At 39.9% G+C, this 25,851-nt stretch overlaps 1 protein-coding gene across 8 annotated transcripts in view; it reads left to right on the top strand.

Moving 5' to 3' along the window:
• Positions 1-726: 726 nt before the first annotated feature.
• The window catches only part of ZNF462 (zinc finger protein 462), a 97,490-nt gene continuing 72,365 nt past the window's right edge, over positions 727-25,851 (top strand). For 3 of the 8 annotated variants that reach the window (XM_038169971.2, XM_038169970.2, XM_038169966.2), the window contains exon 1: positions 735-1,333. The gene's annotated coding sequence lies outside the window, so the exon portion shown is untranslated. Of the gene's footprint in view, positions 1,334-1,695; positions 1,849-2,541; positions 2,795-25,851 lie in introns of those variants that run through there. The other 5 variants (XM_072031728.1, XM_038169972.2, XM_072031725.1 and 2 more) reach the window with 5 other exon arrangements.

Here is a 25,851-nt window from a genome sequence, read left to right as displayed (position 1 = left end):
GGCTAAATATAAATGCAGACTACAGCAGCTTTGTCTTTCCTTGCTTGCCTTCATCACCAAGATACCTTTCTTTGTGAGCCTTGATCGTTTCTTTCCTCGGTTTAAATAATCAGTCACAAAAGAGCAGACAACTAGGTGTTGGAAGGCATAAAAGTTATTTTAAGTAGGATTATTTATTTTATTTTGCAGCCAAAAACGTTTCACCAATGTAGGAAGTGATTTTGGTGCTCGGTAGTACAAGCTCTCTTTTCTCCTAAATGCTTGTGAGAAATAAAAAACCTGGAGATGACTGTCTTTATTTCCGGGAGTAGACTTCAAAATACGTGCCAGAAATGGACAATTTGAGTCTCCTTTCTCCACATCAAATGCGAGCTGGAAGGGGGATTAAAAACCAACCACGTGGTAGATCTGGTTTTATACTTTGCAACCTCCAGCTCCATTTATGTTCTTTACCCTGCTCAGGGAAGATTAGCCTCTAGATGGATGTGTCTGAGGGATCACCTCAGGGGCAGATCTGCATGCAGAAACCGGTTTTTGCCATGGCTGGAAGAGAGCTATGACCTAGCAGAGTGCTCCATCTGAGCGGCTCCCCCAGCATCGCAGGAGCTGCTGAGAGCTCCTGTGCAGGAAGCTTTGTGAAGGCAACAGCTTGGAAGGGGAAGCTCTTCAGATCTTTCCCCCTTCTTCTCCTCCTCCCTGGCCCGTGAGTGATTCAGTGTCCCAAACCTTAACTTTTTGTTACCACCTTCCTCCTCTTAATCTCCTTCATCTTCAACACCTCCTCCTCTATCACTACCATCTTCTCCTCCATCTGTCTGCCTCCTGGATCTCTCTCTTGTTTGCTTGCTTTCCCCCCTCCTCTTCCACCTCCCTCCTTCTCTTTCTTCTTGCCTTTTCCTCCTCTCTTTTCTTCTCTTTTCTTTCTCTTTTTCCTCCTCTTCCCCTACACGTTGTTGTTGTTGTTAGAAAGGATTCTTGCACCCCCTGGTGCTCTTGCGTTTTGTGTGGTAGGAGAGGAGATTGTCTTCTTTCTCTCTCTCCCTCTGGTTGCTCATTATTCAGAGAGAGACACAGAGGGTGAGTGAGAGAGAGAGAGAGAGACGGATATCTCAGGTCATCTGCAGCTGCAGCAAACCAGTGAAGGAGAGAGAGAGAGGGAGAGAGAGAGAGGGGGGGAAAAGCAGGGAAAGATGGCGATCCTCCATTGCTGAGACCTGGCAAGGAGCACATGAGACTCACAAAACAACTTCCACAACAATAACAAGAAGAAGAGCTAGGCAGAGAGGAAGAGGAGAGGAGACAGCAGCAAGAGCAGCAGTGCCGGGACGCTCCTGTAAGTTCTTGCAATTAAAACCCATCTCCGGTTTGGCATTGGAGAGATCATCTCTCATGTGTATATATATATCTTTTTGTTTGGTCTTCTCTGTCTTTCTTTCTTTCCACCACCTTCCTCTGAAATCCATTCATTCGGCCAACGGAGGAAGGAGGAAGAAAGAAAGGAAGAAAAAAAAAAAAAAAGAGAAGAGAGGGAGCGAGAGCGGGGTGTTTTGTTTGAGAGAAGTCTCTTGCATGGAGGAGGAGAAGAGGAGGAGGTGCTGGTGGTGGTGGTGGTGGTGGTGGTGGGAGGAGGAGGAAGGCGGTTAATTAATTTTTTGTTGTTGCATTAAAGGGGGGGGGGGGTATGGGGAGATAAGTGAGATATCAGTCGAGCTTTCGGGGTGGGGGTGCCCGTGTGGATATGTGTGTGTGTGCGAGGTCTGGATGGTGCTGTGCGTGTGGACTTGGATCAGAGACGGGAGAGACACGGAGGAGAGAAAAGCTCCGTGCTGGCACGACCCAGGCAATCGGGTGACCTCTTTCTTCCTTTCTTTCTTTCTTTCTCTCTCTCTCTCTTTCTTCCTTCCTTTCTTTCTTTCTCTCTCTCCCTCTCTCTCTCCCCCTCTTCCTCTCCTGCTCTTTCTCCTCGTCCCCTCTCGCTGCCCTCTCTCTCGCCGCTGGCGAGGCTGGTCCCTCACCCCGCCGCTGGTGCCCCCGCCGCCGCGCTCCTCCACTTGGGATGCGGGGGTCCCCGGCGGCGCCGGGGCTGGGGGGCTGGTGGTGCCCGCAGGAGGTTGCTTGGAGGAGGACAGCGTTCAGCTGGAGAGCAGGAGCCATTACACACGCTTCTGCTCTCCTTTGAGAGAAAGAGAGCGAGAAGGGAAGAAAGGAAAGGGAAGGAGCCCACTTCTTCTTGCTCACTTCTCCGATGTCCCTACCTTTAAACCAGGCAAGGGAGAAGGAGCTTTCTCCCCTGCCCCTTTCTCCACCACCCGGAGCAGCTTTCTCCCTATCTCTCCCCCTCTTTCCCTTTCTTTATCTCCCTGTCCTCCATTTGCAAGCTGTCTGCTTTGGTTCCAGTCCAGGCTCCACAACACAAAGCTTCTCCTCGCTCTCGCACACATGCACACACACAGTCTACAGGCTCTTTATGTCTTCTGGAGTAACCTTCTTCTCTCCCCCCCCCGCGTCCTCTTAGCATTGTGGTTTCTATTCTCCACACAGAGAGATCCTCCTGGAGCTTCATGTAGTTGTGATCTGATAGGATTTCTCCCCGCCTCACATCCCTCTTTTGGGAGAGAAAAGGGAAAAGTTTCATTCGTTTTTCTGGTGTTTGGAAGGAGAAAGACCTTCAAGTTTGAGTGCTTTCTGCTGCTGCTTTTGTGTGTGTGTCTGTGGGGGTCTGTTTGTCTCATGAAGCTGCTTGCATGTCTAAGAGGAAGTGACTAGTTTGGCAGAGAGCTGTGATCTGAGTCAGGTAAGCCATGTCATGTTCTCTAGCTCCACCAGAAAATGGAGGAGAGAGAGAGTAGACAAAGCTGAGATGGGAAGTGCTCCTAACATCGTGGATGTGTCTCCATGTTTTGAAGCTTTGCTGGCAGAAGCTGGCTTAATCATGATTTTTTCCCCTAGGGTTTCTTCAGTTTTTTCAATGTACAACATTGTGATGGGTCTTCTCTCTGACTTCATGCTATCAGGAAATGAGGATTGGAGGAAATTGCTCAGATTCTCCTTCACACAGAGAAACACATCCTCAGGCTTTTTTGCTCTCATGCTTTCATGTGGAGGTCACCTTTCTAGACATTTTTCTTTGGTTAAAGACCACAGAATTTAGGAGGTTGATCAGTTGACCAAAGAATTGTGTATATATGCTTATATTTATAGATTTTTGAAAGCGTTTGGAGGTAAGTGCGCAGAGATTGAGGCTGCTCAGGTTCTTCCAGAGAATGTCATGAAATGTCATTTTTTTTTCTAGGTGATGCTGTTGATGCCTGATTTATGGGATTTTTAACTTCTGATTTTCAAGAGCGTTCCTTCTTTTGGATTTATTTTATATTAAGATGGAATATTTCTCCCCACTCACTAGGTTGCATTAAAACGATACTGGCAAGCTTTTAGTAGGTTCCTCAGAGCATCATAAAATACACAATTTCTCTTGGAAAAAATGAAGCAGTTTTCACAGCTGTCTTTTTTGGTGTCTTTAAACTTTTTTTTTTTTTTTTTTCTGAAAACTTATGGCAACATTGTTGTTATGATTTTAATGTAATTATGGAAACCTAAGATCTTTAAAGAGATATAGCAGTTGAAAAGGAATTTGTGTGATTTTTTTTTAGCCCACCTTTTAATCTGAAATCAGTTTTAGTAGTCTCAAACCAGGCCTCACTCTTTTCCCACCAATCTTGATTTGCACATCAGATGCGTAGTAGATGCAGTTCCTCAAAAAATTCAAACTACATGCTGAAACGCATGAGGTGGATACCAGGATGCAGTACTACTGAGTTTGAACGCACAGCTCCATAGAAAGGTAGCATTCATATGTAGATTATTTTGAAGCATTTAAGAAGGAATGTGTTATATATGGGAGGTATATGCTATAGAATAGGAGACCAGTGAATCTGAATCAAAACACACTCCCACATGGGCACCAAGAATAGAAAGATGTGATGACTGTAATCACTAAAGATGAACTTGGGATCCAGCTACTGCAAGGTTAAAATCAATGTCCTTGTTTCATTTTTCCTGTGGAATAAATTGTGTAGTATATACTCTAATATTATTGGAAAGTATACTGCATTATCAGCTGTGCATTTTGTTAGTTCTGGTTGCTGATAATGTCACACAAAGTACTGAGATACTGTGGTTATCTCCACCCTTCTGAAATGAAGCACTTTCAGAGGTGGACTATGCAACATACCATTTCATGTATGCTTCACCTTACACTTTGACAAAATAAGAAGGGAGGTTAACTGTTTTTTTTTTTTTTTTTTTCTCTTTTTTTCTTTTTTCCTTGATGTGATGTTCATTGATGCACTTTACAATTTCTGTACAGGTCTAAATCAGCAGCCGCTGAAGATAATAGCAAAGTCCTCACTGACCTCTGCTGGTTGGGTCAGATCCTAAGTATCCATTCTCTCTATTCAGTATATTGTCTCCATAGGTATCTGAACGTGTTTCATAGTTCAAAATCATGAATTTCCTCTTACTTCTTGAGAAGTCAACTCTGTTTACACTACAATGTGACCTGCAGATACACTGTTCATAAATGTGGCACGTGCAATACAAGAACAAGGTTGAGATTTAAGCTGTGGATCTTGATGGGAGGGCATCTTGCCCCTCTCCTGTGGTGACAGACACCCTAGGAAAAAGAACATTTTTGCATTGGTTTGTATTGGAGAGTGGTGTTATTTATGGGTGTTTTCTTTACTATGAGACTGAAATTATCTTTAGAGAAGAATATTCTCATTAATGATGATCCTTATTTTAGTCTGCCCAGACTGAATTTCACCTTACTGTTAGAAGACTAGCTGAGTGACTTTTATTTTTCAAAACAAAATAGCAAAAAATGAAACAAAAGGCTTTCAAGGGATCTAGAATAATAATTTTAATTCAAGAGATAGTGATGACCAGTATGTTTCTTGTCATCAGACACAAATTTCTTCATTCATATATTGGGCTTCAATTGCTTTTGACTTATGAGCACCCACAGTTTGTCCATGGTGCAAGATCTATCAGAAACTGCATTCATAGCTTATTGTTCAGTATATAAACTAGCTTTTCTTAATCACTTTTCTCAACCCCGCCAAACAAAACCTAAGGACCACTGCTTTAAAAATATTTCAACAAATAGTTGATTTCCTTATACATTTTTGTTAGGTTAAAAATGAACTGGAGAAACTTAAAACATCATGTTTAGAATTTCTTTCCATTGGTTTTAAAAATAATTTCGATACAGGAGGAAAACTAAAAATGTGTTGTATATGCCCAGGCAGTGAGGAATATGAGTACACAGTTGGATACTAGAAATGGAAAGTAGTATAACTGCAAAGACAAGTGGAAAAAAGATGGTCATTTTAATTTAGTAAAATTTATAACAAATTTTATAGTGTTGTGAACTTTGATTTAAAGGAGAATTGTCTCTTATGAAGACATGAGTAATTAAAGAGTTGATAAGTATTGGAGAAGAACTGCTTTCAACATAGATGTCTGGACAGCTGGCAGGTGTTACACTGGGCCCCAAAGAATGGACAAGTTTAATTTTAGTCTTAGAAAGGAAATGTGAAGAACTAAAATCTTATAATAGTATAGGTTACCGTTTGAGGAAGGTTACTTCAGAAAAGCCCCAAGATGCCTCCTGAAATTTGGAATTCCAAGAAACAAGTGTAAATGAGTTTTTTTCTGTGAGTTTCCTATGATTCCAAACAACATGTGGAGTTACAGTATAAATTGAGATTGCTCTATTTTTGCTATAACACTTTCTCTGTATGTTGTTGTGGATAATTACTTAAACTGAGCAGAAGAACACTACTTTGAGCTTCATAATAGGGCAGTGTGAGTAAATGAAGTAGGAAACTGCAGAAAAAGGACTTATATCTGCAAAATTATTGAAAAGCTATGTAGTATTCATTTACTCACATTACCCTATTATGAAACTAACAATAACCAAACCTAGCAACAAAACCTGTAGAACAATAATTATCAGAAAAGAAAAAATCCTAACAAAAAAACACCACAACAAAAAATGAACTGAAATACTGAAAAGAATGTTTGAAAGAAGCACAATGGTAGAGGAAGAGAGATACTCTTCTGACAGATCAGGAAAGGTCCATGAAGACCCATATCATCTTTGAATCATTTCAGGTACTATGTTTCCCTATAGTTTGTACTTTGGTATATTTTCAATGTACTGTAGCAGAAAATAATATAAATGCTCTTTTTTCTTTTTTCCTTAATCTTTGTTTTGAACTGAAATCATGTCTTTCATGAACTTGTTCCAGAGGAAAAAGGTCTGCTGTTACTATCAGCTGTATGATTTGCTTAACACTTGAAGGATGTGATCAAGTATGAAGTTCTAATTGCTGGCTTTAGTAAAATGTTTTAACTTCATCAAGCTAAATGCTTGCTATCTTTTCAAAGAGTTGCTTCCATCTAGAGTGCTAACTAATCAAGAAGTCTCTCTGAAAGGGCTTGTTTAATGGAAATCGTTCAGGTAGCATTAAGATATAATATGGGTCCACAGCACATGAGCAGCTGTTAATGAAGTATTAATTGAGGAGGGGATGAGGAGAACTGCCACCTTGCTCTTCAGGGAGTGAAAGCGAGGGCAATTTAGAAGAGAAGGAAGGAGAATGATAAGAATTAAAGTTGCGTAAATATCTGCTAACCTGCAGAAACTTAAGTTCCTCAGAGAGAGGAACTTAAAATTTTTAATGAAAGAGGTCCTGGAGAAGGTGGTGTGGTGTAAGTCTTCAGCTGCTGGCAGAGACACAGTTAACATGTAAACGGTTGAACTTCAGCATGGCACTTCTCCAAATGAGTTGACTGTTGAAAATAAAATGTTCCAGAAGAACTGGGAGAACAGGAAAGAAGTTAAAATAGCATGGCTTGTATGCCAGTGCTGAAAGAAGAAAAGGGGGGAGGAAGGGAGATAGCTCAACTTATGATAATTATCTTGTTGGTTGTAGTGAAAAGGCTCTAGCAGAAGTTTCCAAATGAGGGGACTAGATTTAATGCAATCTTAATTTATGTCCTGAGTTCTGGAAGTATTAGTCTACTTTCAGCATGTGTTTGGGAAGTTGAACACATGCGTAAATAAAAAGTCATATGAGATTGTTTTGGGGTTTGTTCCATTTTGTTCTTTTAACTTTGGAAACAATACCAAAGATCTAAAGTCTGACACTTATCTCTAGAGTTTTATGAAGCTGTGCCAGATGTTGCAGTACAAACGCAAGTCTGGAGAGTTTTGAAAGAGGGGATGAGATGGGGAAAGGGAAATCTTTATTTAGGGAAATCTTTAATTTCTGGTGTCTGATATTTGAAATACACAGGCTTATGTACAACTTTGTGTTTTATTTTTATTTTTTTTCTCTGTGTTCTCTTCATCTCTTACTGGTTGAATGTCATGGTACAGTTGCTTTGTTCAGCTTGAGTCAGTATCTGTTACAGCAGTCATCTCAAAATATCCTTGCTTAACCACTGATTAAAGGAGCTTTCCTTTAAACAGTGTTTGGAAAAAAAACTTTCCTCCACTATTGGTTGTGATTGGTTTGTAGTCATTTTTTGAGACATAATGATTATCAGAACATCAGTCCCAGATTTAGCCGTACTACTATACCTTTCATTTTCTCTTGATCTTCACCTCTTTGTTTTTGGCTAGGTGTTGTTTTTTATTATTATTTATTATTATTATTATTTTGTATATAATGATAGACGTCCATAGCTGCTGTCCGTAGGGAATACAGTGGGTTTTTGGCTGGGGCTAGAAACCGTTTAGTGGGTAGAAGATCGTAGGATCTCTCAAGAAAAACAATCAGTTTGGTAATTTAAAGAAGATGGAAACGAGACATCTGAGGATGTGCAGTCATTGTTCTTGAGTGGAGTCAAACACAGTCTCTTTAAGAATACATTTAATAATGTCAGCATAAGGAGCTGTAGGCACAGCGTCAATGTCATGAGTGATTAGGAAGGACTTACTGAGAGCTTATCAGGGCAGCAATCATTGCAAGGCCACTGTGTTGAGGACAAATAATTCTGAGAGAACACTGGACTATGGTTAGTTTTTCACTAGTTAAATTAAGAATTTAGTTGAAGTGTGTAGCTTGTTTTGTGTGGTGGAAGATAAAAAAAAAAATCTAATTGGGAATGTGCAGAAAATTGACATTATTTTACACCTGTGGGAGAGAAGAAGCTAGATGCTTGTACTGTATGCCAGGAAGATGCGATTAATAACTTGCTGTTCATTTACATAACGGGTGGTTAGCAGCACTGGACAGTGTATTTGAAGCACTTTTTTTTACAGGTATAGCCTCTGTGATGACCTGAAGATTAAGAAGGGGGATGTTCAGCACTGGCATTACTGTTGCTATTAAAAAGCTCTGGAAAGGGGCCTGAGAACCCCAGCTGCTGTTGTGGTGGAGGAAGTCAGGCCTTCAAAGGATACAAGGATTAGAGTGTCAGGAAAAGTAAATGGTAGCATCAGCACAAGTAGAAAATAGGCATAGCTATTCAGCAAACAGAAAAGTAGGCTAAGGCATGCCATAATTATGTGTAGTGGAAACTTGCTGCTAATAGAGCAATTGCGTGGGGTAGAGAGGCAGGAGAATGATTTTTCAAGACAAAACAAAGCAGACATTGCAGAGAATGATATAGGAAGACTGAGGATTCAGTGTGCTCGTGATAATGTGAAAGAGAAGACTTTGTTTTGAAAGATGCTAAAAATGGAATCTTCTGATGTACATGTGGTCACTGTTTCCGTGGCCTTGTAGGACAATAGGGGCTTCTTTGCACTGCCCGAATGAGCAAACTCTTCCTTCCCGCTTGCAGCTCTTAAGGTTCAAATAGTGCTGCTTCAGGGTGGTAGCAGTAGTTGTGGAAAGAAGGCATCACAGGATATTCTTTTTGGGAAGAAGATGGGTCATACTGTATTGGTCTGTTGTCATGCAAATATTTCAAAATCTGATAGCTACTTATCACAAGAGCCAGGCAAATTCATCCCTCTCACACATTATCCCTACATCTTTCATTGCTGTCAAAGAAAAGAGCAGAATGGGTGAATGTGACACCCACGACCTGTATTCCAGCAGCCCATACTTTGAGTTTCTCCTGATTTATCAGATAAACAGAGTAGCCAAGGTAAGACTACATGTGCTGGAAAATATGCGTACAGCATGAGTTTGATATTCTGGGAGGTGCATTCTTCACCAACTTGGTTGACTTGGTGAAGATTTAAATAAATGTCTAGCTGAGAAAGGGATCATTAATAAAGGGTCTGAATGCCAGAATGTGGTCTAAAGGCCAGAATTCAGCTGTGTGATGATAATATTCTTTTTCCTGTCTTCTTCCCTCTTAATGATGTTAAATTGACAGTTCACATTGTTCCATATTTCCTATGTCAGGTTTTGCAGAAATTTTAGACGGATTGGTGTAGGTGGTTTTTGACATAGGTAGTTTCCCTTCCCTTCCCTTCCCTTCCCTTCCCTTCCCTTCCCTTCCCTTCCCTTCCCTTCCCTTCCCTTCCCTTCCCTTCCCTTCCCTTCCCTTCCCTTCCCTTCCCTTCCCTTCCCTTCCCTTCCCTTCCCTTCCCTTCCCTTCCCTTCCCTTCCCTTCCCTTCCCTTCCCTTCCCTTCCCTTCCCTTCCCTTCCCTTCCCTTCCCTTCCCTTCCCTTCCCTTCCCTTCCCTTCCCTTCCCTTCCCTTCCCTTCCCTTCCCTTCCCTTCCCTTCCCTTCCCTTCCCTTCCCTTCCCTTCCCTTCCCTTCCCTTCCCTTCCCTTCCCTTCCCTTCCCTTCCCTTCCCTTCCCTTCCCTTCCCTTCCCTTCCCATGGCCAACTCTCTAAATCTTGGTCTTAATTATTTGAATTCCTTAAACCATCCATTCCTCTTTTCAGTGAAATAGCCATAAATAGAATAAAATGGAGATATTGGAAATTAAGACCTTGGTACTAGATTTTTTGCAGTTAGTTGAAACAAAACTGTGTGTATGTAGGAAAATAAAAAGTTCCTTTTGGGAGTGGTTCTGTCGTGTGAGATTGGACCAGATCTCTTCTGTTTGCAAACACTTGGAGATGGCAACTGGAGATATCTGAGACTTTTCTTCTATGTCATTGCTCTCATTCTGACTGATCATTTTTTCTCAGGTATGTTACTACTTCTGGTGAGTATGGAAGAGGCTAACTATGTATACAGCATCTACTTAGCTTTAGTTATTAATGCATTAAAATCTGGGAAGGAATGGCCATGAGGACTCATCATGTTTCCTATGTTGTGTGACAAACGGTACTGTCAGAAACATAAATAAATGTCAATAAATCATTTCAAATTTGTTCATATCTCTTTATTTGATTGGAAGCTCTGGTCATACATTTCAGTTTTTATCTTCCTTGGCTGCATCTAGGTGGCTTTGGCTGCAAGATACAGGACCTCCAGCACTGATAGGCCCTGAAACTGTGCTTCTAGCATGCCCAGCTGAATAACTTGTCGAGTGTAAAAATGTTAACAAATGGATGATGGAAAACTGAGCATAGCCAGGCAGCTCTCAACCTTGTTAATTAACTTCCTTACTGCTGAATTTTCTCTGCCTTCTCACATGGCTGTAGCTTGCAGCCTTGCAAGAAAGGGTTTGGGTTCCTGGCCAGGAGCGCATCCTGAAAGTTGAATTCATGTAACTTGAAGTCAGTCTGGACTGGTTCTTTTTGGTCTAAATGACCTTTTATCTTTGGTGGGGGAGGGCAGTGGGGAGAAAGCATATCAGCTTTCAACTATGTTAGGTCATATAGAGGTCAAGTTCTCTTGTCTGTGATCAAGCATATGGTGTAAAACAGCCCTGAGCATGATAGCACCAGGGCCTGGGGAGAGGAGGACATTATCAGGCCTTCAGGAGGTAAATATGACCGAAGGCCATTGTGTGAATCAGCATGTATGATGGATCTTCACTCAGGAGTTGCAGGAGTCATGTTTTTAACCCTTTGGTGGTTCTGGCTCCTGGCGTGTTTCCATTCTGCTAGGTTGAGAAGAAGCTGCTGCTTCTCAAGAGCATGCAGATTTCTCCTGCCAAGGTGATATGTGCACATAAGAGACTTCTGAAACCCCTGGCTCCAAGGGCATAACTGTATTATTAACTGAAGCTGCTGAAAAAAATGCGTCAATATATTCTGGGTCTCCCAGCTGCATGAATAAATGAGTAAATCTGAATTATTTTAAAATGATCAGATTACAGAGCTGATAAACTACAAAGATTTTTCCATTCAACCCCCTCTCCACAAATGCACTGTTCTCCTTCCACGGTGGAGCAGGAGGGAATACAAGATTTTCAGTGTGTTGTGCTCCCAAGGAACCACATAAAACTGCTAAGGTCCCTCTCAGAAAATGTCTTTGAGACCAAAAGCCTTGAGTCAGAAGTTGCTTGGCAGGATGACAGGCAGGTTGACCAAAGGTTGCATGTGGTGTTCTCTTGCAAAACTAACATGAAATCCTCATTGCCCTCCATGTTGCTTCACTGCTTCCACAGGTTCACCCATGCTACTTCAGTGGTGTATAGGAATATAATTTGCTTGCTGGTGTTATGGTCTTATCTCTGAAGATATTTATTTTAAGAATTCATGTCTACATAGGTTTGTTAATACTGTACTGTAATATCAGATGGGCTGCTGAGACCTCAAGAGGGTGAGCAATCTATTTTTAGTGTGTTTGAAGGGTAGATGATGTTTCAGGTTGTGGAATGACTTTCTGGGGGGCCTGTTACCATACACTGAAGTTTTGTATGACATGGCAGTGGAGGGCAGTCATATGATGATGAGGTAGTAACTTAAATGGGACATAAAAAAAATCCTGCTCATTGGGGAAATTTTAAAGATAGATGGAGCTAAAATGCTATACAGTCTATTCTTATGCTTGTTTTCTTGATACGCTGAAGATATCTAATCCTCTTTACAGGTGAAATAAGCAGTCTGCTTATGAGCTGAAGGCAATACCTGCTGATCTGTTGACATCCATATTGGAGGGTTATTCGTGTCTAAGTACGAATTTTAATAACGAATGACCAAAAGACTGTTTAGTTGCCCAAGTGGTGCAAAGAAGATGGCTGATGAGCTCCTTCCACATCAGAAGTTAGCCACATGTGGGAAGCTGGACACTAGTAGTGCTGTCCTATTTACACATATTTGAGATCCCAGCCTTACAGAGACTGGAACTCTAGGTTGAGAAATCTGCCTCTTAAAAATGTCTGCTTGCAGCAATCTGAATAGTGACTCCAGCCTTGCTTTGGAAGCACTGCACTGTAGTGGTAGCCCTGGAGAACCTATTTTAATGATTTATTATTGTTAGATTTTAAGTTTGGCTTCCTATTTGAAGGCACTAAAACTGCAACTTCTACAAGATTCTTCTTACGTTCCTGGGATTTTGTTTTGTGTGCAGACATGTATGTCTTACTTATTTAATAAATCCTCACTACCACTGTTATGAACATTAACAAAAGCTTTTTTTAATAGGTCAGACCTCATCTCCCATTGTATTTTGTTGTTACTGCAGTGCATTTGGCAGATAATACAAGATGAGGGCTGAAGCCCTTATCCTGTAAAAGCTTATTCATTTGAATAGTCCCTGTGATCTGATTTTGAGTTTGATTGCAGCTACTCCTGTTGAGTACGCATTTGAAGATCAAATCCTTAGCTACATGGACTAATTCTTTTGGAGTTTTCAGGGAGGTGTTTGGAAATTGCATCTTAAATAGAAGATGCCCTCAGCTTTCAACAGCTACCACCTACATACACGAGATGTTCATTTGTGGTTGCATGTGATGGCATGGTTGTAGCTGGTTTGCAACAACCAATGGGAACTAATGCTGTAGATAACTCTTTCACTTTCATTCATGTGCTCCTTTTCTTTCATTCTCACTCTTTGTATTTTGACAGGGGGAGCATGTGTGTTACAAATACTCAAGTTTGACTTCAACTAATGCTGGCATGTCCCTTAAGTATGATTTTATTTGAGTTTGGGGATGTTCAACTGGGAACATTCATGTTTCTCTGTTGCCTCTAGATGATCTTCAAGCATTTTGGAGCCACATCACAAACTGGTGTTTTTGGAAGCCATGACTTTTCACACTTTTTTGCCATTAAGAGAATGGTTTGAATAGACACTAGCATGGTAACTGCCTTCTCAAGACAGAGGTGCTTTGGATCAGGGAAATGTAACATAGACCCTTTTACAATGATAGGAGTGTGTAAATTTGCATATTTGTATATAATAGAAGTTGCTATCCATGTGTTCGTGCTACTATGGTACTTCATCTGGCAGATCATTTAAATATTTACTCCAAAAGATCTTGTTCTCTGTTGGTGTGAAGCAGCACTTCCAGTTATTTTTAGGTCATTTTCATCTTAGCAACCCTGTTGGAGATAAACCAGACACAAGTGCTATAAACTGTCCCCGCGTTTTGGTAGAAATTAATAAAATAAAGTTTAATGGTTTGGTCCCAAGGGGAGAACAGACCATCTGGTTAACAGAAGGTTCAGCCAAGTAATACAGTGCTGAGAGTACCACAAACCAACCCAGAATATCTGGTAACGTGTCCAGTTGCTGCATGTATTAAGCACTGAAATGGTGCTTTCAGATCTGCAGAGCCAGCAGTTCTGTTACCACTGCTGTGACGCAGGAGATAATTCTGTTGGGCAAGCATCAGCATGGGGGTGGATCTACAGTACAGGATGTGTAATGTCAACATGAAGCATGGGAGCTGGCAGTAAGAAGGAAAGCAGCCATTTCATGCCAGCGCAGGAAGCCTAAATAGATTTTTTCCCTCTGCATCTTGTCCTTTTATGCTGCTTTCATACTTGGTATTAAACAATTACCTTCTGCTTTGTCATCTGAAAACTTCAGCCCAGCAGGATTTCATTTCTTTTTGAAATTCTTTTTTTTTCTTCTTTTCTTTTCTTTTTTTTTTTTTTAATTATTATTATTACTTTATTTTTTTTTCTTTACAAGTGAAGTGCCCTCCAAAAGCATGTCTGATAGATTTTAAAAGGGGTTGGGGGGAGGCTGAAGGGCTAAGCAGATCTGGAGAAAGAGAAGAGTTCAGTCATGTGAAAGTTCTGAGCTTCAGCTGAAGTTTCATTGTAGATCCTTTTGGCTTTAGTGCAGAGACAGTTTGTTCAAAAGCTGTAACCATTTAAGAACATTGTACTGCAGCTGTGAAATGCAGAAAGGTACAAAATACTGCAAGTGATACTGTATAGTCTTTGAAACTGTAATTACTAAGAAACTATAGAAAGCTATTGTAATTGTTTCTGCTTTTTTTAAGCAGGAATGTCCTATTAGATTTTTTTTTTCCTATTTGGTTAAAGCTAGTGCCAAATTACTTTGACACCATTTTTTTTTTAAAGTACCAAATACCGTTACATGAATCTAAATCTCTGGGGAAAAACAAAACAAAACAAACAAACAACAACAAAAACAAACAAACAGCAACAAAAATATTCTAAATAAGCTTATCAGACATTCTGTGAACTTATGAAACTTAAAAAATTTAGTGATTTGTCTTCTGTGAGCTCAGTCATGGATGGGTCTCCTGTTTTTGTTTGTTCTTGTTTGTTTTTGTTGTTGTCATTTTAATGTTCCCAGTGTTTGGAGACATCTCGTAACTGCAGCCTGGGAAGCTCTAGAATAGCAGAACTTGCTTCCTGATGGGCATGGCAGAGCTCTACTTCATAATCAGAGCTCTTATGATTTCTCTTGCTTGTTCAGCAGGATTTTCAAAGAATGATTTTACAGCTTCTCTTGAATGAATCCTTGTCTTAGATGCTGCTCTGTGGTAGCCCTGCAAAGGTATGACTTTCTTCATATGTTCCTAAGAACTGGAGTGGGAGTGTGGTAGTAGTCAACCCACAGGTATGTTTTCCCAGTTGTAATTTGGTGATGGGAGGAGGGGATGCATATAAAACATGTCTGTATGTGAAGACTGTTTGTTCTGTTCTGCAATAACTTCATCCTTACACAGTCCTCCTTGCTCCATTGGCCCTATTCAGCAGAATTTTGGGTTAAAACTATGGAGGAGTAGCACTTCTCCATAGTATACTTGGAAATAAATATCACTGAAAAATGACGTGAAACTTGAACGCCATTTCAGGCAGAACTGTTTCTTGGTTACATAGATAACTTCATGTGTGGTAGCTGTTTGAGCATCAGAAGTATCAAGGATACAGTCTAATCAATAGGCTTCTTCTTCTAAGGTATAGTTGCTGTGTACATATAATTTCTCTTGCAGATTTTATTTTCTAGAAGTGGAAATGTTATGGCTTTTTCAGTGTGTTGAACAGTTTCTAGTGTACACTGGAGAGAATGTTCATCAGAAGTGTTTCTTCATATGCAAATGAATAATGCTTCTAAATTTTGTCTGCACCTTTTCTCGTTCAAACTAGAACATCTCTATACTGCAAAGAAAATACAGGGTCCTTCACTTTTTCATACCCAAAAAGGTGCTACTTGCTGAAGATAGTTTATTATAAATAACTACTAAGATGATAATCTCACCACAGCATGCTTGGCAGTCTTCCATTGAGTTAGCCTGTTTCAGCAAGGAGCTGTCGCTTAAGATACAAAGCAATCTGCAGGGACATATGATCACACACACTGACTGTTTTCTCTGTCATCATGGATGCCTCATCATTTCCTGTGTCTGATAACTAGGAACTGGAATTGTTATCTGGTTCTACCAAGCTCTAGTACCAGAAAGATGAACTTGAGTTCCCATCTCAAATGTCAGGTGACAGAGAAGTTCTCAGTTTTGAAAACACTGGTATGAGAACATTTGTAGGACATGGCTTTTTTTTTGTTGTTGTTGCCACAAGTGTAGACACCAAACTCTTGTTTTGTAGAAGTTCACAACACATTTTCCTATTAGAAGTGGTGGTGAAACATGCCTACAACTAGCAATGAACACGTAGAGATAGTTTTTTTGTTGTTGGTGGTTGATTTATTGGGGGTAAGTAATGACTTTGAGATCTTGGAATTTTTATTTGTAAATATTCAAATGAAGGACTACAGTAAGAAGACATAAGAGACTATCTATTATTTTCCGAGAGTATCATAATAATAATAATAATATCTTTATAGGTTCAGTGTCAAGATTTGATTGTAGTCACACAGCTTGATGGTGGCTTATTTTTATTTTAAAAATTGATACTTTGTGGTACGTCGCTGTTGACTTAAGTTGTTGCAACAGTTATTTGATGGATATCGTTGACTGTTCTATGCAAAACAAGTAGAGTGATGGCAAATTTTGTGTTTTATTTGTTTAGAAACAATTTGATTGGGCCACCTCTACTGCTCTGTTAACAGTACAGCATGAATCAGAACTTTGTCTAATCTCTGAATTATTTATGGATTTTATTCCTTGACGCCCAATGCTTTTCAGAGACCTAAAAACTTACACTTCAAGCCTATGTGTCTTTGATTGTTTAAAAATATAGAAAGTGATCTTCAGTTGAAGCAATTGGTAAGGTTGAGATGGAACAAATGAAGGTACTAACCATAATAATTTTTTTTCTCTCTGATTTGACAGACCATGTTAAATACTGTTTGTATCTCTAAAAGAACAAGGGAAAACCAGAACATGAAATATTTAGTGAGACACTGAGTTGCAAGCCTTAATAACAGTCCTTTTTTGCAAGCCAGACAAGTGACTCTCATCTGGGAAGTAATTTGCCCTCCTCTGATAGGAAAGCATGGAAGAAGGCAGAGAGATGTAAGGTTCTTTATCTACTCATGGTATCCCACTCCACAAGCTCTACAAAGGCAAATTCATCTGTTCTTTCCTGAAATTGTGGGAGTAGATTAATGGTGGGATGGGTTCTGCTCACTGATAAGATGAAGAAAGCATTGGAACTGGTTCCTGATGTCCAGTGACCCATGTATGCTTAAAGAGTGTTCTTCATCTCAACATCTGACCTAGATAGATGCCTTTGTACTTACTGATGGCTGTTCTGAATGTGTCATGTCTAGGAGCTGCCTAACTTGGGTGACCTTGTGGCTTTAAAGAAAATCCTGTGGAACAGTTAGTTGCAACCTTACTGAAGGACACATTCTGAAGAGCTAGCTCATTAAGCAAGCTCTGAAGGGTGTGCTCTGCAGAGCAGCTTCCTGTTATTTGGTTAATGGTTGACCTAGTTCTATTGCCATATGCTTCCTGGAACGCATTCTAATATAAAATATGTGTTAAAGCAAGACTGGGATAATAAAAGGAAAGTCAAACCCTTTATGAAACAGAAATCATATAATGCTGTTGGATTTTGGAGGATATTGTACTTACTAAAAATGGCAATATCTTCATGGAACTGTATTGATTCTGATTGCAAACTCAGCAGTGTTAATCAGACCCATTTATGTATTTTTTTGAGTCTGGCCTTGTACAGAAGGCTTGTATCAGTAATTCTCTGTGCTCTGTGTGTGAAGCTGAAGATCAGGAGTGAAGCACTCAGAGTGATGTTATAGCTGTGAGGAAAGATTAGATTAGATTTGGTTAAAGGCAGGATGACTTTTTCCCCTGTGGTAGGGTTTTGTTTTGTTTTGTTCATTGCAAACCATGGATTAGCATTTTTTCTCCCCCCATGTTTAAATCCTGGCTAGAAGCTAGAAAGGGGTATTCAAGCTTTTACCTGGCCTCAGACACCACACATCATACATAGTTGCATGTAGGCAAAAAATACAAGAGATTTGCAGGTACTAGATAAAGTTAAACCTCCAACTTGAATGAGTGCTTTCTGACAGACTGAAGTTCTGAAGAACCTACAGGCTGTGTTTTCTGGTTAATATGATTTTCTGACCTAGGGAAAAAAAGACTGTGTGATAGCAACAGTTTTATAAGTAGCATGCATTATGGTAAAATAGGGGGAAGGGAAAATTAAAGCCATGCTTTGTAACCTTTTGAGAGCTCATGACTATATCAATAGATGCGGTGATTTATTATTCTTTGTCAGTGTGGGAAACTGAACTGCTTACCAGCCATACTGCTTTGAATATTCATCTAACTTGGCAGTAGCTAACACATGTCTCTTCAGTTAAAGATAGCTTGCAAGTGGTCCAGGTGTGAATTCTAGGTGAAGGTATGTCACGACAGTGGTGAGGTTGCTGGGACCAGCCCAATATGTCTGTGTGGGAAGAAATAAAGTGTCAGAACCTGTAAAAGCAGCTGTTGTTTATCAGCATGGGGAGTATGTAATCTGCAGAGAAGTATTGAGATGTCTTGGGTTTTGTAATCAACTTTTACCCCTATAAATCTTTCAACTTGTTGAGACCCTTCATGTGAGCCTTATGACTTTGTACTTATTTGGTAGGCATATGAGTATTTTGGCTTATTTGTGTCCTTATTTGTTTAGGATACATGTAGTGACAGTGTTGCACAGATTCTCCTTCTTTCTTTGTGCATAACACTGAGTGGTATTTTTGTAGATCTCCTGGATCTTGGGGAAAACAAACCACAACATTTTTAGGTGGACACAATGTGGTGTGTGAGATGTAATCATATTGGTCATGAAAAAAATATCTGCTCTGGGGACTGACACAAGCACAGCTATTTGTGCAACCTGATCAGAACAAAGGATAATGCTTCTGCTGCAAGATCAGACAGATCTGATGCTTCAGCAGGCTGAGCAAATGAATGGAGGAAGGGCTCCTCTTATCCATTGTCTCAAAGATGCAAGCTTACAGGGAAGAAAGGGAGGTTGAATAGAGCTTCTGAAGGAATATGCTGCTTTGTGTTCTGTGGGAAGAGAGCAAGCAGGATTTCTGGAAGTTCTCTGTGTTGGCAGGCTGACAAGCTTGTAATAGGAAAGTGTGGCAATGGGCTACTGGTATTGAACAAGTACTTTCTCTTCTGTAGCTTGCTTAGAAAGTCCTAACTGTTATTAGGAGGCAGAAGAAATATACCATGCTTGCAATATGGGACCAAACCTACCTTGAAGGGAGCTCAGTGCATGCAGAAGACCAATTTACCTGCCAGTAAAGAATGACTTAAGACTTTCTTTGCATGAACAAAATTTCAGAGGTTTTTCCTCCCTTCCTCCCTCCCTCCCCTTTCTCATTCTCTTTTTTCCTTCTTCCCTTTTCCTTTGTCTCTTCTGAATAATCTGTCCACGTGTTCTGGGATACCTCTCAGTTGTGTTCCTGGTGGGATTTTTATATAGGAAGAGCTGGGCTGATCAAATTAATGGGACAGTCAGAATCATCATCTGCTTGGAAGAATCCCTCTGTTTCTCTTGCTACAGCTGTCAAGCTGTCATAGGCAAATTAGCCCAAGTGGGATTTTAGTAGCAAGCTTCCTTTTTAAAGCCATAAGGAGGCCAAGGAAATGTGAGAAGAGAGGGAGCAGAACAGGAATTTTTGATAAGCTGAGTAGAACTGAGGGTTACATCATGTTCCAGAGCTGTAAGATTTGACTTCCACCCTCAAGGGGGATTACAGCTGAGAAGTGAATCCTTTATAGGGAGGGGTGTAGGACTTACCTCAGCATCATAATTGGTTAGATCTCTGTGTGTTACCTTTTTGTGTGGTCACTGGGACTACCAGTTGCTATCAGTTAAATTTCTGGTTATTAGAAGACTATAATATATAATTCCATCTCTTTAAAACCAGGCTTTCCTTGGTTCAGGGACCCATAGCCTCATTTCTTTAGTAAGCATGCTGGTTTTTTTCTTTAAGTTAATTGATTTGGGATTTGTATGTCTAATAACAAGAGAATGAATCTTGGTTATCCATGAGATCTCTTCCATTCTTTGTTCTCCAACAAACTATCTAGAAGATAATATGAATTCTGCAGAGATGTAATTAGTTCCACAAGATATGGACACAGTCCATCGCTACCTTGCAGTGGGGATGAAGATGCTTCTTTAGGAGCCTGCTTAGAAAAGCACATCAGAAAGTCATCAGACCCCTTGAGAGGAACCTTATGTTGAAACTTTTAAATAAGTGATGTCTAGGCCATCATAATCACCTTGTTTAGTATCCAAAAGCAATTGTGAAAGTTCCGTCTTCTTTTGCCTAGGAAGGAGTTAAATGCAGCCCCAGAGGATGTGCCATGCTGGATTTGACCCAAAATATCCTTCAGTATGGGTTTCCAGCTGTCTTGACCTAGAGGAAATACTGCTGGGAGAGGAAATGATGATACTGGTTGCTCCATGGCTGAGCTTTTGTGGCTTCTTTGCCTCCATTATTCAATTGTGGTTGCACCATGTCTAAACTAAATCAGCTTTGGGCAGGGTGACCAAAGCTACATATATAGTCTGTTGGAAAAGAGTTAAGTTTCAAATAATACCTGGGTGTGAGGACAGGATGAAAAATCTCCTGGGTGGACATAAATCTCACACATAAATCATGAAGCATTCTTCCAAGTGGTTCTGAGAAGGAGCACTTTCTGAAAAGAACACGATCAGCTTGATGCTAAGCAGAGACAAAAAGTCAATTGTCTATCAACGAAGGCTGCAATAACATTTCTTATTGTGTTCTGCTTGCCTATTCAGGAAACAGGAGGCACAGCAGAGGATGTTGGCTAGTTTGAGAGATCCATTGAATATGTTACATATGCCAACCTTATATTAAGCAGATCTCATCTTTGCTTTGTGGGATTTTATTTTAGTGTGTTCCTAACAATAGAACTCCTTAAGATACAAGACAGTTGGACCCATCACTGTTTTCTAGAAAGTCAGAACACTACCAATTATAATTATGGTAATGTTTTCACAAAATACAGAGTATATTATGGCTTAGATAACAGAGAAACCAAGAAGGGTTGGCTTGTATGAAACTTTGAACTGTGCAATAAGCAAGAGCACTGTGTTTCTCAGTCATTCATCTATCCAGGCTAAGGAAGGTAGATATTTGAAGTTCTTGTGGGTAAATGCTGATTTTTGGAATGTATCCAGTATCCTTACAAGGCAATAGTCATTTGGGGGAAAAGGGTGAGAGGGCTGTCCTCAAATATTCACAAAGGAGCCAAGCTGAAGAGGAGTTATCAAAACATGTATTTGTACAATCTTTAAATCTCAGTCTAACATTTATTTATTTATTTTTCTTCCATTAAAAGGGATGGAAAATTGAGTCATTTCCTTGGGGTTATGCAGATGGAGGTACCTGCTTTTGCATCTCTAGAAGAGGAGGATTCTGGGATAAGAAAACCTCATGCAGAGAGCACAGAAGAATCACAGGTCTTATTGGATACTCACTTTCTAGTATATCAGAAAATACTTTGGGGGCTTTCCATGACCAAAGTAAATACTGACCTTGCTTTAATAGATCAAACAGATAAAACCAGCACTGTGCCTTTGAGAGCCCTTGATCCCAAAGAGAAAAGCAAGGGTCTTCCTTTTTCTTTTGGACTTGTTCCACTGCAAACAAAAGCATCCCACAGGTCAGAAAAGAGGGGTATCTGATAGGATTTAAAGAGACTTTTCCTTTTTCCTTTTGTTCTCCACACCAGTAATTTATATTTAGAAATAAAACAGACCTAAAATCTCCTCATTCAGTTTTTATCTCTAATGAACAGAAAATATGGAATAGAAAATGCTCTGTGAATCACTTGAGTAATGCCTTGGCTTGATGGCCAATGTTGACTTCAAGAGTCCCATCTTTCTCTTGAATTAGAAAACAGAAATACTGTAAAGGAGTAGATATCATTCAAAATGGTTAGAACAGCTAAACGGACTACTACAGCACTCAGATATATAAATACAGAGGATACTGTCATTTCTCTGCTGATCTGTGCAAGTACTACTCTTGGAATATTAAATCCATTCCTGAAGTTGGCATGTCTTTAAAAATAAGGGTAGAAATGCTGAGGATAGCAATGATTTGAACTCTGGAAAATTGTGCTTCACAGCGAGAACTTACAGATAGTCCATTCTCCGCTTTCAGAGGATTTCAGAAGTGACATTTAGGAGGCTAAAAGCAGTTAATTTGCCAGGCTATGCCCGATATTATAGGAATCTGGAATCTGTACCAAGCTGTAACAAGATGCAGTGGCTGGAATCTAAGACTAGAAAATGTTTGCTATATAAATAGTTATTTATTTCTAATTTAATAGTGGAAAAAGATTAGGAGCTATCGGAATAACTAATGGACTGAGTAGAAAGTCCTAAGGCATGAAGCCTGTAGGCTCTCTCTAGAAGCCATGCTGAGAGACAGGCTTTAAAGTACTATCAATGAGTTGGATGAGGACAACTGCCTAGTTGTAGATGGTGAACTTTGAGCAAGGTGACTGTACTTATCTCATGCCAGGTCAGGGGTAAGTTGTCTTAAAGAATAGCTGATGAGAATGCTGGAGCTTTGAAATGTAGGAAATCTAAAGAGGTACTCGAGTTTTACTGGAACACGCGCTGAGAATCTTTTCTCCCAGGCATATCAGAGTGAAGCAAATAACCAGTTAAATGAAATAATAAGGCACACTGCAGGTTTGTAGTATCAGTTGATGTTTGATTATCTCTCTCCCGGGTTTTCTTCCACTTCCCCATCTTAGGCTTAGAACTAAGGATAAACAATTTGCACTTAATTCTCAACATGGAATCTATGTACAAGGTTGGTGGAAGCTGCCTTCCTCTTACAAAGTAGGTGCGTTTTCCTTTTGTCTTAGAGGAACGGAAGAAATGGAACAGAGTTTTTATACAGTCTTGACAGAGCTGAGCTGCTACAGACTTGCACATTGTGGTTTCTAAAGGACAGTAAATCCCCCAAACAGAAGACCTCTGGTTTCCTCTGGACTCTACAGACCAGCACTTTAGTCACCCAGAACTTAAGTCCTGGTTTTACAGACAGGAACTACAGACTTTGGTCCTGCAGTTACCACAGAGGTGGTTGTGGCATAAAAAAATCTGTTTGTAAACATGTTGATTTCCTAGAGCAACCTAACTTTCTATTAAAAATACCCCACCAATTATCTTGTGATTTCATAATAACCAGTTTTCATAATAGTCATAATTTCACAATAACCAATTCATAATATCTTTCTATAGTAATCTATCAGTTTTTTGTTAGGCACCTTTCAAAACCATATTTATTCTGATAAGGATGATACATCTAGAAAACTTAGAGATTAACTCTCTTGTCTTCTGTGCTTATCAAAGCACTTTAAAAATTAGCACTGTCATTAGATCTTCTGGGTTTCTTGATAACCGATACACAAATGAGTCAATATCTGGGAAAAATAGTATATTAGCTTCTTTTGAAGGTCATGCTGCAGTAAAGTCCTCACTATAAATGCTTTTCTTTATTATTATTATTTTTTTTTTTTTGTAAAACAGTTATTACAACAGGATGAAGGAGAGTTTTGACTCCTTAATTGTCAAAATATTTGCAGTTTTTAATCTGTAGTTTTAGTTTTGGAAGGCTTTTAAGATTCAGAACACTATTACAGTAGTCTAATTGGAGGAGTGAGAAGACAATGGCAGAACAAAGCATTTCTCGAAGAAGGGAGAAGAGGTCTGAGCTGTTTTTTCTGTATTTCCTTGGGAATGTGTGATTATTTTAACTCATAACAGCTGTCTTCCATCATGAAATGCAAGTGAAGTTAAGATAGAAGGTGACTTCCTCTCTTCCAACTGTTCCCAATCCATTTATCTTCTATATTCAGTTTCAAATTTTTTCTTCTTTTTGCATGGTTGCAAAGGAACCTTCTTGTCTTTAACTTGAACATTTCCTTTCTTCTTCTAATCAAGCCTACAGATATAGCCCCTGTATGCTCAGCTGAAAAGGAAACCACTTTTTTTTTTTTTTTGACAGTGAAACTTCACTGCCAAAATGATCTTGGACTGCAGGTGGCTAGAGGTATATGATACAAGTTAGTTTGTCAACTTTGGAACACGTTTGAAGGGCAGACTCTTCAGGAAGGGTGAAGGAAGGGTAAGCTGTAGCACCAATCCTATGATTAGCCAAGTCTGGTTCTGTCTCCTTTAGCTTCCAAGACCTTGAAGATCCATTTCAAGTTCTGCTTTCAGGTAAGGAGAAACAGATTCCCATTTTGACCTTCTATTTTATAATAAAAGCCAATCAGTAAGTACTGATCCACATATGGGTCTGTTCCTCAGCTGGGGAAAATTGGCAGAATTCCAGCAAGAAATAAAAAATAAATAAATAAATAAAAATGGAGAAATCTCAAAAAGCACAGTAGGTACTGGAGTTTGTACAATATTCTGCAGCTCATAATAATACAGGAGCAGGAAGTTGGAATGACACTGATGGCTTAATCTTTCTGTGGTCTCTTGTTTTTTCACGAGGGAAAGAAAATCTTTAGGAGAGAACTTTGCTCCTGTTCTCTTGGTAGTATTGGCTTGCATGGCTTTGTTTTTCTTTGAAAACTGATATCAGAAGAGTATCCAACCTTCAGGAGTGAAGCCATTATATGTGGGGCTGTGCAACAGGAGCCAAAGTTTAAAAATAAAATACCAGGCTGCCTTCCTGAGGATCCAGACATAGCGTACACGCACACACACACATATGCAATATCTTGACTGACCACAGTTATATCAGTTACTGAGTTCAGAGCAACAGACAATAAGAACCAAAAAGGGAGTCTTGTTCCTCAAAAAGAAAGAGGAAGAAATATAAGACTGTTGCAGGCTCAGATACCAGATTGTGGAGTGCAAGGGAGGCCCTTCCTCACCAGCAGGGCTGAGAGACAGTCAAACCAGATGACTTCTGGTCATTCCTGGTGGTGTCTGCTGTAGTGCATTCCCAACCCTCCCTTTTCTCTCCCTTATTTTTTCTGCCCTACTATGTGCCTTTCTTAGGAAATGAAAGCAGTAGCTTTTATTTCATCCTGTGTACTTTGGGACCAGCACACCAAACATACACAGAAGAAATGAAAGACCAGTTCCTTTGACTTCAGAGCTACACTGAAGTTGTATGTCACCAGCATCATTCTTTGCTAGGCTGTGGAAATAACAATAGCAGATGACCAGTTTGCATCTTTCCTAAAGACCTGGAGAAGGAGTGGCCCACAGAACAAGGAGTAGGTAGACCAGGAAAAAATATGGCAGAAAAGCCATATTTTTATGGCAGGAATACAGCTTGGAAGGTGAGATAGTTTTTGTTAGAAAGGAATGTTCTTAAAAAAGAAAAGAACTCTTTACCTACTTCCTCAAAAGGCTGATGTCATATCTACTTCCAGACTTCTCCAGAAAATTGTGAGCTGGATTGGCAGAGGTGGGAAGTAAAGATTCTTCCAGTGGCTTGCTGTGAGGTTGCAGGGGGTCTGTTTCTTTCAGGTGACACAACAAGAAAGCTGTCTGTAGATATGATGTGCACAGTCCATCTGCCTGTATGCTGCCTTAAGCTAGAGTGCTAAAATATTGAAGACTACTTTTTTTTTGACTGCAGAGATTTGGCAGATGCTGTTTCTAGAAAAATCCCTGATTCCAAGATGTCCCTCATAAAAAACTCAAAATTGATTTTTAGCTAGGCTTTTTCCAGCTGCAGCAAGCATGTTTGTGTATGTGGGTTGACAGCTATAGGGGAACAAAAAAAACAAAAACAAAGAAGAGGTGTTACCACTTCATATCTTTGCCCAGGCCAAGTAAGTTAGAGCTGCCCATGACACACTTGGCTTTTGGCAGAGCTTAGGCTGGTTGTGCTCTGCAGAAGTAGGATGAAGCACGATCAGTATGCTTCCTTCAGCTGGAATGCCAGCAGTATCTTGGATTACTACAGAGAATGTTTTGTGTCTGTAAGCTCCTGCAGAATTTGGGTTCACATTAAACAGGATCAGGAGTCATTGGCAGGTTGTATATGGCTCTCAGCAGAGGCTAATTGCCATTTTTGGAAAAACGTGTTTGACATCCAGACTG

The sequence above is a fragment of the Anas platyrhynchos genome, chromosome Z, assembly GCF_047663525.1.
Source record: "Anas platyrhynchos isolate ZD024472 breed Pekin duck chromosome Z, IASCAAS_PekinDuck_T2T, whole genome shotgun sequence".
Lineage (NCBI taxonomy): Eukaryota > Metazoa > Chordata > Aves > Anseriformes > Anatidae > Anas > Anas platyrhynchos.
This window is presented reverse-complemented; position numbering and strand designations above follow the sequence as displayed.